A 12,463-nucleotide genomic window follows, 5' to 3' on the forward strand; every position below is an offset into this window, starting at 1 on the left:
ACCACTTTTTTACAATGTAAAGTATTGGTATAAATTGTGCATAAAATGGCTTGCAACTGACTGTTCTCCTTTCTCTGTGAACAGCCCAGTAGCAGGTCATAGCCTGGGGAAGGTCCCAAAAACTTTCCCCTCTGGGTTCTACATTTGCTACTGGGTGGATATCCAGATGTCAGGAGGCATTTCTCAGCCCCATGTTCTCAGAGGGAAGGAAATCTTTGAATTCCTGTGCTCGTGTCCCCAGAGCAGCAGGACTCTTTTTGCCAATGGCTGGTGGCAGCACTACCCAGGACCAGAGCTGGGGTCTCTTAAGGGAGATGAGAGTGCGGAGCTGAGGGCTACTGTGGGTTTGGGAGTTAGAGTCCCAGGGCTGGGACTGCTTGCAGACCTGCTGGAGGAAGGCAGCAACAGGGAACTCCCTTGGCATGGGGACACCCACCTCCACGTCACAGTGGCATTATCAGCTTGCTTGCAAAACATCCCAGCCCTGCTCCTGTACTCCTTTTGGGTGGTTGTATGAGAACTGTTGTGTTTTAAGCCTGGTAGTTTTCTGGGAAGACCTGTATAATTTTGTAGTGTTGCTTGAATATCTGCAGGTGAGACTGATTTTCTGTGCTTCCGTTTACTTGAGCTGAGGCTTTGGAGCAGGTAATGGGTAACTATAGGTCACATGCTGCTGCCTACCTTCATTCTCCCAAGAGTTAAATTCTTCTGTGCATCCCCATTTTCACATATTACATTTTCTGAAAATATCAGAAACCACTTCCTCCCTCCATTCCTAGCTAATCTGGCTGTGATTCAGTGGATCAGCCCAGTTTCAGGTCTTCACACAGAGGCTCTTTCCCTTCCCCTTTTCTTGAGGCAATTTCATCCTTTTGGTTTGGTTTGAATAAGGGCTTTTTGTTTTCTGCCTCTACAAGAGACCATAACTGTACCAGCTCTCATCTGTCTGGAAACATCCCAGGAAAGCTAAGGTGAATTGCTTTTGGAGGAGTATTTTTCAGGCCCTTCAGAACCATCGGGAGGTGAAAGAGCAAAATCACCTTTCAAGAGCCCCTAGACATTCAGGGCTTGGCATGGCTGCCAGTCACAGCTGCCTAGTGCCATGTGAGCATCAGAGACATCTGCATGAGATCAGCAGATATGACACATTAGGGAATTAACACATTAGTGTTAGGGAAATCTGTAGCACTAGAGTAAGCTTTGAATGTTGTCTGTAAACATGCAGCTCCCTAGAAGTTAAAGTGTCCACATGGCTATAGTATAACGTCTCCTTGTGCTGGCTTTACACTTCTTTCTTTGTTTTCTGTTTGGTTTTGGGTTTGTTTGTTTTTTGTGGTTTTTTTTTTTTTTTGGTTGTTGTTTTGTTTTGTTTTGTTTTGTTTTGTTTTTTAATTGGGGTTATTCTCCTGCCAGGTCCCTGATCAGGTTGACTGGTGTCAGTTGTTGGCATAAGGATAGAAGGGGGAATGCATGGTCATGGGGAAAAGAAAGGGTAGAGGTAGGACTTGGCATCAGCATGGATGTAGCTTGTTTGATGCTGTTTGAGGAACTGTACCTCTGAAATCACAGTGCAGGATCGCATGCTCCCACAGCCTTCCCTCTCAGTGCTACGTTGTGTGTCATGGGACATGGGTGTGTTTAAAGATGCAGTAAAATCTGATTAAATATGTATTTAGTTACTTCAAGTATTTCCCGACAAACTAATATTATTGTAATATTTTTGGGTCTACTGGAGTAATGAATGTAAGAAGCCACCACATGTGGACTTTGTCTGCTTAATAGGAAGTATATGTAATTGCCTCATTTTAATCCTTCTTTATTTCCCTCAGCTCTTCTCAAGGGTTGTTTATTTCTTTCCAATATTGTTGTTTATGGACAAAAACATTTTGCAAGATTAGTTGAGATTATTATCTACAATACTGATCTTGGTTTGACTTTGTATCAAAGAACAGCTGGTTGAAAATAGTCAAGGAAAGCTCTCATGTAATACTTCTGTAACTCAGTATTTCACACGGCTGTTGTGTGTAATCACTGTGTGTAGTTGTTCAAGTGCAGAAGTTGAGCTGGAGATGGAAATTCATTTCACCTCTGTTTCTTTTTCCTCCTTTGCCTGTCTCTTAATAAACTCAGAGTTATTACTGGCTGCCCAGACACTCATCTCAAGAGATTGTTTTATTTCGTGGGTTGTGGTAATAAATCATTTTGGCTCTATATTTGAGGTTTAAAATGTTGACAGCTCCTTGAGATGGATCTGTGGCCTCTTGTCCCGTGACAATATATCATAGTCTGTCACAGGCCATACGTGCAGGTGGTGAGTATGTACAGCCAGGAAACCCGAACCTTTGCGTGGTCTAATCAGCAGGTGGTGGTGGCTGCTATCGGGTGTGATGAGAAATCCCACATATTAAACACATTGTTGTGAGGTCTTTCTACACTGCCTTCCATTGTATACATGAAATTAGATTTCATATGAAGAGACACAATTAAGGTTTTTATCTCGTTCTGTTCAAGGAGAAAGTCTTCAGTGCTTCAACTCACCCCACCTTGCTAAGGGCTTGGTGCCTAGTGCCACTGAACCCCAGCAAGGTGAGGATATGGTTTGGTGCCGGTTTCTTCCAGTGGCAGCATGGTCCCTGCTGGTACTTCTGCCACCATGGGGGCTGATGCCCCTGTGCTGTGAGGGACCCAGTGCAGGAAGGCAGGGAGCTGCCACCATGGACAGGATTATTTCTCCATTACCCTTGGCTGAGGAACCACACCAGAAATAGTGAGGACCTTTTCAGCTGTCACTGCCACCAGAGAAAAGAAATATCATGGCATGTCCTACAAACATTCATCAAGTTATTTTAAGCACTTAGACAATTAAATTTCCAACCATGGTTTTAAATCAGGGAAAGCTCTAGAGCAAGCCAAAGTGTCCATGGAAGTATGGGTGGGAACCAAAAGGGCAGTGTGGCCACAGCACACATGGGTTTCAACCAGGGCAGCTTTTCTCTGGAAGAAGCAACCACCAGATATTATCAGGCTATTAAAGGTGAAGGCAAACCCTTCTGTTTTTTTCCACTTTTCCACTTCAGGTGTTTTGTAGGGGATTTTTAATGCCAGTGTCTCAGTCGCTGTAGGGTACTTTATGCTGCAGCCTGCTCCGTGATGGACCGCAGATGTTAACTGTTTCAGTTTAATCAGTAACTCATTCCCTGAGCACGGGGAGAGTAGAGGCAAACATGTCCTCACACAGGTCCATGTTGCTGTACTCATCTGTGAAGATTAAGGTGAAAGTCTTGATCAGATGAAAGCTGCTATTACTTGTTTGACTGGTTTCTGCAGACAGTACAAGCTTTTCTGTCAGTCACCTTGACATGATGACCACAGCTCCTTATTCTAAAACTATTCATTGAAAGTAAACAAGGGTATCAAAACACTGGCTGTTATTTCATGGTGTTCTTTACCTGTCAGATTTCAGAGTTCACACAGTTTCAGTTTCCTTCATCATATGGGGCAATGTTTATGTGAGAAAATTCATACTGTTTTTTTAGGTGGGAAATGTGTATTATTTTCACCTCTTATAAATCAAAAGGTAGGAAGAAGACTTTTTTCAGCCTTTCAAATACACCCTTTCTGAATCAGTCATAGGGAATCCAAAAGTCAAAGTTTATAATGAAGAATCATTGCAAACAGTTGCTACCAGCACTGACACATGCTCTTCTAGTGGTGTTCTACTGTTGGGAATCCAGGAATATGCCCATGGCTTAGTCCCCATTTAATTAGGCTCTGCTAGAAAAGGATGTGTCTTTGGGTCATAAATGCAGGGCTGTCAGCTGGGCCAGCTTTGCACCCAAGCTTTCAGGCTCTGCCAGAACTGTAAGTCTGATCTGCTAAGGGTTGTGCTCTGATTAGTTTCAGTGTGAGAGAGAAGTTGACAGGAGAAAGCAAAATAGAGCACTAGTTAGAAAGGATCACCTACCTTTTTTACAACCTCGTACATCCATTCTGCCTTGCCAAACGTCAACTGTCCCTGCAGATGTAAAGATCACAAGAAGTTTGGTGTGAAATGAGCACACATCTCATACAAGCTGCCACCTCCAGATTAAAGGAAGATCAGCTGCTGCATGGGAACTGATTCATTACTCAAAGGTAAGGGGTGTAAGTATGGGAGAGACTTACCCCTTGCCTGTCCCCTTGCACGGTACCATAAACAGGTTTGTATTGTCACGACTCTCTAATTCCTCAGGGAAATGCAGCTTTTTTCCTTCAGTCACCGCAAGCAGAGTGGAAGTAAGTCATAGAACTGTATATCCCTCTGAATACAGAGGAGGCAGGGGATGGGGCAGAAGGTCTGGAACAGGAACAGATGCCCTGTGTGGGAGAGTAGCCCAAAGACTGGAGGTAGCATGTTGCTTTCCGAGCCAGCCTGGGGAGTGTCCTGCTTATCCACTTTCCACCAGGGACTTACTCGGGGTCCCAGAACAGCCTAATTTCCTACTGCTGTGTTATTGGCACACCTCTATCACCCTGCTTTGGTTTCTCCCGCCAAAGTTGCAAGGAGTCAGGCATCTGTGGCAGTTTCTCCCCAAAGCCCAGCATGCTGTTGAGCAGCAGATATAGCAAACCAAACCAGCTCCATGTTTTGAGCTTGGGGCATGGAGGCTTAAAGCAAATGCTATTGGTGGGGGAGCTTCTCCTCCATCTATTCCGGACACTTTAATTTCTTCAGCACTGCTGGCAGACCTGCTTGAATGAGTGCTTCCTAGCCTGACAGCCAAGAGAAGCTGTTAAGCAGAGCCCTTTTATTTAGGCTGATGACTCAGTTCATTTTGACCAAATCAGTCTTTGTGGCTCCTCCTGGACACCTCAGGCAGGACACTGGAAACAACTGCTTTTGAAGGGCCAGGGCCATACTTAACACTGGCTATAGCTCTGCTTTGTGCCTGTTCACTGACTCTCACTGGGTTATTTTTCCTAAATCTCAGACTGTTTTTAATGCTTCCCCTCCCAACAGCTGCTGTGGTAAAATGAGTTTTCCATTTTTCTGAGGACATTAAAGAACACATGCATTTGATTTTTTTTTTTTTTTTAATTATCAAGGTGACAATGAGTTAAACAGGAGATTCATAATTATGCTAATCTGTTTTAAGAGGTTTAAGAATGTAAATTTGGAAATTTCTAGGCCATAAGGATCATTACAGTTCTTGTAATTTGTCAGAAACTGGGGTGCAGAAGACAAATTCAAGGAAACTGAAGTCACAAGTTATACATATCCTACCTAGTGCAGAAATTAATTTTGCTTTTGGCTGCTTCAAAATGTATTTTACAAAAAGATTGGGGGCATAGTGCTGACTGTCTGATATCCAACTCAGCCACTGACTACAAGGCTTAAAATATAGGCACCGCTCTTCAACACAGTGATCCAGAGCAGCAGAGTCAGATTTTGTCTGGAGCCAGCAGAGCAGGGTAAGTGCTCCTCCTCCCTCACCCAGTACTGAATAGGAAAGACCAGGCAGGGGATGAGTCTGAATCCCTGCCCTGCTTTGGAGGTGTCCGGCTCAGTGCAGCGCTTTGCCCTCCCTGCCCCCAACTTCCAGACTACTCTGCAAATAATGGACTTTAAATTAAATTGGCCGTGGCTACTGTGTTGATTTTGATATCTCACAGACTTGCCTGGGAGTTGCAAGATGATGTAGGGTGAAGGTCTGGAAGCTCAGAAAAACCCCTGTCTACTCCTGAAACTTCATGAGGTTGTTGTGTGGATCTAGGACATTGCTGTCACCCAAAGAGGTAGTGTTGCTCCCATTTTGAATCTATGCTTCAGCTGCTTCATTTGCCCTAGCGCTCATTTGACTCCTTGATGAGGTAGTCTGGCTAAATCAACAGGCAAATACTCATTGATATAATTCTTTAAATAAAAGTTGCCCTTCTCATAAAATCTTACCTGTGACACTGTGACATTTTACAATTTTGTGACCCAGAGAAGACATTATTACTATTTGAAGCTGAAGTATGATCTTTCTCTTCCTATGTTCTTGAAGTCTGCCTTGGACATCAAAAAACAAAAGATATCTGAATCTTATCCTTGCTTGGCTCCAACAGTCTGCTGGATCTGATTAACTCCTGTTTGAAGGAATCAAAATAATCCAAATGACTCAAGTAGAAATTTGACCAAACTCAAAACCCAAGGCTTTAGAAAGATGAGCAAACAGCAAGCTGTGCACTCTAGTCATAAGGGAGGTGAGGACCTTTGGCTAAACTGGTAACTGGAGGCTGCAGTTATTCCATGTGGAGTTTTGGTGACATGTATAAACTGTTATTCTCATGTTTATAATGTCACCACAGCTTGTCCCAGAAGAATGGCATTTGTTAATGTGAACAGTTGTGAGATATGCTTTCCATTCTGTGAGTAATCTGGACTTTGAAACATACTGACAGCAGCTTCAAAAGACAGCCAGTTGGTGTGCGAATCAACGCCAGGCCTGGAGCAGAGATCTTAAGAAATGTGGCAGTGATATTTGCAGAGTGTGCTCAAAAGCAAATAGTCAATATCAAATTAAACAGATGTGTACTGCTTAAGTCAAGGTTATAGCATTATAACTCCCTTCTCCTCCATGATATACATGGTTGATTTACATCTTCTAGGCTAGGAGCTTTGGCCTTGTTTGGTGATGTGAACTGTTTTGCCTATAATGGGGAAATGGAGAGAGATTTTGGAACTGAGACAGAGAGAAATCATGGGATCGTTGGAGTTTAACTCTTGGATGAGGCACGCAGGGACTCTCTGGCTATATTCCCCTTGGTATCCTGCTGTGTTCCACAGAAACAACCTTGTGATGCAGAGGCCTATAGTGAATGCAAGGTCTGGACCATGATGAGTGCAAGATTTGGAGGAAACCTTTCCACACGTGGAAGCAATGACTCACAGCAAATGAAACGCTGGCTCCTTGGACATAGATTCTTCATGCTGGCTGAAGTGAAGTAGTAACATAGAAGTACATATCCTCTTGTGGACAAGCCTAGCTCTTGCTGACATTTAATCTGCTAGAACCAAATGATCTTCATGGGAGCTAAAATCTCCACCAGAGTCTTAGCTGACATGTCTGAAAACTTAACTGACAACCTGCTCAAAACAAAGTAATTTTGCCAGCTGATATGGATTCCACTTGAAGTCTTTTTCTTCAACAGCCAAGGATGCCTCCACTGGAAAGAGGTTCCTGTGAAAAACAACCAAAATATGGGCTTTGTGTACATAACATAGTTGTACCTAGATAGCTAACTCTCAATTAAAACCTAGTTTATTTTTTTGGGGGCTACAGCCTGGTAGTAAATAGATTGTGACTCCATTTACTTTGCTTTATGACTCTAACCTACTATTTCTTAATGCTTCTCTTCCATTTTTGTGGAGTTTTTTGTAGGGGGTTGGGTTTTTATCTGCTTTGGAATTGTCCAAGGTTCTTGTATTTATTGGCTTCTAATGGCATTAATCTCTTCCCTTTGTTTATCTCTTTCAGTGACAATCTTTTGCTCCCTTGCAGTGACTAAAGCACCATGAACATTATAATTCAGTGTCTGTTATACAGCAGACTCATTCATCACATCAAGGTGACGGAAAGCAAAGCTTGTACTGTCTGCAGAAGCTTCAGTCAAACAAGTAATATCAACTTTCATCTGATCAAGACTCTAGCTCCATCTCTTGACTATTGTACTGGTTTTGGCCAGGGTTAATTTTCTTCGCAGTAACTTGTATGGTGCTATGTTTTAGATTTGTGTTGATAACATGAGGATGCTTTAGTTATTGCTGAACAGTGCTTGCATAGCATCAAGGTGTTTTTTATTCCTCACCCCACCCCACCAGCATGTAGACTGGGAGTACACAAGAAGTTGGGAGGGAACACAGCTGGGACAGCTGACCCCAACTGACCAAAGGGATATTCCATACCATATGATGTCATGCTCAGCAATAAAAGCTGGGGGAAAAAGGAGGAAGGAAGGACTTTTGGAGTTAGGGTGTTTGTCTTCCCAAGTAGCAAGTAGCTGTTACATGTGATGGAGCCCTGATTTCCCAGAAATGGCTGAACATCTTCCTGCTGATGGGAATTAGTGAATGAATTCCCGATTTTGCTTTGCTTGCATGCACAGATGTTGCCTTACCTATTAAACTGCCTTTATCTCAAAGAATGAGTTTTTGCGCTTTTACCCTTCCAGTTCTCTTCCCCATCTTGCTGGGGGGGGAGTGAGTGAGTGGCTGTATGGTTCTGAGCTGCTGACCAGAGTTAAACCACAACCATAAAGAGGAAGCTGCCAGGAAAAACTAAATAGCAATGTGTGGTTTACAAAAGCATAGAGATGATAGCACCTAACTCTTGAAAAGAGTGCTTGGTCCTCCTTCATTTTTATAATTCATGAAAAGGACTACACAGAATTTCTTTTTGTGGCCCCCTCTCTAGAGTAATCCCTGGTGAAGAAGAAACTTTCTAACCATTATACCCTATACTAACACTAAAATACCAGAAAAAAGACAGCAAGTTCTATATGGGAGAATCCATATAAGGTTCAGTTGCTGAAAGATCAATAATACGCCAAACTAGGGAAAAAACTCACTACCTTGTTATCTCTTTAAGTGCAATGGAGAACATAAAAAGGTGGTAAAGGTACCTAGAAGGGATCATGCATCTAAACTGATTGCTGGTTTCTGCAGCAGAAGACAGCTATGTAGTTGATGTTTGGGACTTTTGTGGACTAGACACCTATTTCTTATGTCAGCACCCACCATGAACTACAAAATGGTAATTAATACTTTAAACCAGGTTACAGTTCTTAGTAAAAGGTCAAAATGCACAACTGTAATGTGTCATAGGGAGACAGCTGGGAAAATATGAACCTATTGCTCCTGCAAGAAATTTGCATATCATATCTTTAAAGAGTTTAATTGTTATCCCCAGATCTGCATTTACAGTTTGACCAGATGTATCTGCAAATTAAAAACATCCGGTTGTGTGTTTGTGTGTGTATGCACCCATATATATATACATGTGAATATTTTAGAGAGTGCAAGACCTCTTGTTTTTAAATCATCACTGATAATCTATCAGTTGTTTATATCTAAATGAATAATGCTGCTAACCAGAAGGTTCTGCCTTCTGGAGTCCAGTAATTTTTTTTTTTTTGTGTTAGGAACTCTGCAAATGATTAACACTCTCTGTGGAAATGAAATGAGGAGAGCCAGGTGCGTGAAGTGCAGGAAGGAAAGCAAGGAACTGATGTACAATGCCCCTCCTCTGCAGGAACAGCTGACTGGAAGGGCCTTTGGGCTGCCCGTTCCCCTACCATAAAATGAAGTAATTCTTTTAACAGATGGATTAAACTTCGTTCTAAATGCAGTCAGATCTTTTTCCCCTCCCCTGCTGTTACTCCTGTTAGAAGCTGTTCTGAAATGCCACTGGCTTGGAAGTATCCTCATTTCCAGTCTACATTCACCCCTGGACTGCATATGTGACTCCAGTGTTCAACAATTGAGCATTTTCACTCGGGTCGTGATGTGGAGAAGCATTTTCTGAGCAGATCAAAGGCAGGGTTAGTTATAGCTAACAGAGGATTAATTGAGACAGGATGGGAGACAAGCCTGCTTTTGTTGGAAAGTGATGCTGGAGAGGTGTGTGCTGGAAGGGGCATGTCATTCCTCTCATTAACTCCTCTCAGGTGGTAAAGGGAAATTTTTGTATAAAAGTTCTTTTTAGGATTTGGTAAATAATGTATTAAGCTGGCTACATTTCTATCAGGCTTTTGTGTATCTGACTTTAGCGGAATCAGAAATAGCTCATTTGTACTCCAGCAAGACTTGTACTACAATAACATGAGGGAATGAGCTAGCTGTGCTTGGTTTGGAAGCACGTTAGTGTGTACATGCGGAGCAAGCCATCTCTCCCACGGCACTCTCTGTGCCTTGCCCTGCAACTTGATGTAACACTTAACAGCACTATTTACTCAGTTGTTCAGATAGCTCCCTTTTGAGCTTTCCTGTCTCTCTGCGCACAGGAAGAAGGTAGTTCTGTCTCTCAGGGCATGAATTAGCACACTCCAGCTCCCTCTGAGCCTTGTATCCCCTCCTTGGCTCTTGATTTAGGGGTACAGGGAGCCATGTGAAGCAGGGAGACGAGCAGCACAGCCTCTCAGTGAGAGCCAGGCTGTAGCTTCTGGGAATTAATACACCTAGGCTTTGAGTGGTCTGGCTTGAACGCCTTTGTACACCAGGAATTAGACAAGGTCAAACAAGAATATCCAGAAAGCCTGCTCCTGGGCAGCAACAGAGGAGCATCCTCGAGCCAGCTGGCTGCTTGTTGGGAGAAGCTGGTCAGGCAATGCTATCTTCCCTCCTTGTTTCTCCTGAGGGACCTGGAAACTGGCAAAAGTTTATAATCCTGTTCTTGCTTTTCCTGGTATTTGATTTCTATAGTTGCCATGGAGATGTTATGTGATGGTCCTTGAGAAAATTTATTAAGATGTTATCAGCTATGATTGAAATTTTTAGAGTAGGCAGTATTAAAAACATGAAATGATCTTTGATTATACAGAAGAAAAGTATCCCAGGCTATTAAGCTGAGGAGCAATGTAAAAATCCATTCTGCCCTTTCCCCATTCTCCCATTTATTTGTAATTGTGAGAGTTGTTTCCTATGAATAAGATATTTAAATTTAGGAGTTGGGAGGTTTGGTTGTAACTCTTTGAACAAGAAAAAATTACGACTCATAATGCTCGTTAACATTATAGCGTATGGAGATGTTTGTATATAACCTCAGTGAGCATATCAAAAGTTACTTTAGTATATTTCACAAATTCATATTCTTTATCTCAGTTTGTCATCCTTTATGGACATTAATTAAACAGTCTGATGAATATAAATAAGTTCTCATGAAAATTATTAAAACATGGAGATGAATAGAAGGGTCCCACTTCTGTAGTTGCTTTATCCTCTCAAGTTCCCACACCTTTTCATAATTTGCCAGGCTCTCCTTCCAGCCTTTTTCAGTTTATCTCTTTTCTGGAAAAAGATATATTTTACATTTGTGAGGTAATAAACAGTAAAACCTAGTAAAGGCAAGGATGCTGTAATATTCAGGAGATACTAATTTATCTACTGTGGTCTGGAATCCAGCCTGGTGACCTGTGTAAAACCTACAAACTATCTTGTCTTCACTCAGATTTATCCTGATTTACTTACCAAGTCTCCTCTCTCCTGTTCCTAATGAAGATGGTTCCAAATGTTTTAATTCTCTCCTCCTTGTATACTGAACAGTCCTTTTTCTTGTATGTCATAATGAACAAATCAAATATATTTTCATTATGCGTTCCAACACTAGTAATTGCTCTTTTACTCTTATTTCAGCTGTCCTTCAGTACTTCATTTGGGCTTGAACCCATATATGAGTATATGAATTGCACTATGAAAAACATTGTAACAAGGACCTTGTTTTCTTTATACATCTGTAAAGCACTGAGTACAGACAGAGCTCTGTGAATAATAATAGCTAAATGATAAGTCTCTCCTAATTTCACATGGTGGCTCTTTGAAAAATACAGGTTTTGTTAAGGATTCTGAATTCCCCTTGCTTCAGGGTTAACTCAGAATTGGAAGTTTAGAAGGTACTTTTCCCCATTTTTTTTTTTTTTTTTAATAAGATCCATTGAGATCTGACAAAATCCTAATTACTGGAAAGGACTTGTAGTTTTTGAAGCAGTATATGTCATTACATTTGTTGTGAACACCTTTAGATCACAAATAAATGCAGAAATAAAGAAAAAAAAGGAATAGTTTAACTAGCCTTGATGGGTGAGCTGACAACATACGTTAGAAGTGGATTTTTTTCTTCTCATCTGTTCGATTTATAGGTGTAGCAAGTTTCCATAAATAATGGCCTTATACCTTTTAGTCAATGCAAATTAAGTTTATCTTTCTAATTTTTCATTTCACAGGCCTAGCAACTCCAGTTTAATGTGCGTTGGAAAAACATACATGTAATATGGATAAATTGCATCTCACTGTATAACTTAGTCTCCAATGCAGATTATAATCTGCAAGGGATAAATTTATTAGAATTAGTGCCAAAGATTTCGATTTCAGCCTGGCCTTCATTTGCCATAAACCCCTTACTTGGACAATAAAAGAGATCTTGCATGTAAAATGCCCTTCTAAAACACTGCCAGAATGATGTGAAAAGGTGCTAGGGTAAATAAGTGTCAGGTCCTGCATGAGTGCTCAAAGCAGGACCATACACAGCCGTATGCTATACTGCTGCTCATTTATTTTGAATAGCAATATGTTTCCACTTCACTTGGCAAATGGTTGCCTACTGACCGGTCGTTCAAATCTCCCTTCCCAATGCCAGGCTTGTGCAAGAGCCTCATGCAACTGGTGTGGGTGATGCCAGGTGAGTGCTGAGGGTGCCTTCTTCAAGATGAATTTGGCACTTCTTGAACT

At 41.7% G+C, this 12,463-nt stretch overlaps 1 protein-coding gene across 1 annotated transcript in view; it reads left to right on the forward strand.

The window, feature by feature from the left end:
* Window positions 1-12,463, forward strand: part of NIPAL2 (NIPA like domain containing 2) — a 51,731-nt gene that overhangs the window by 689 nt on the left and 38,579 nt on the right. The gene's annotated exons all lie outside the window — the stretch shown is intronic.

This window comes from Tyto alba, unplaced genomic scaffold (genome assembly GCF_018691265.1).
Source record: "Tyto alba isolate M040663 unplaced genomic scaffold, T.alba_DEE_v4.0 Super-Scaffold_9, whole genome shotgun sequence".
In the NCBI taxonomy this organism is placed as follows: Eukaryota; Metazoa; Chordata; class Aves; order Strigiformes; family Tytonidae; genus Tyto; species Tyto alba.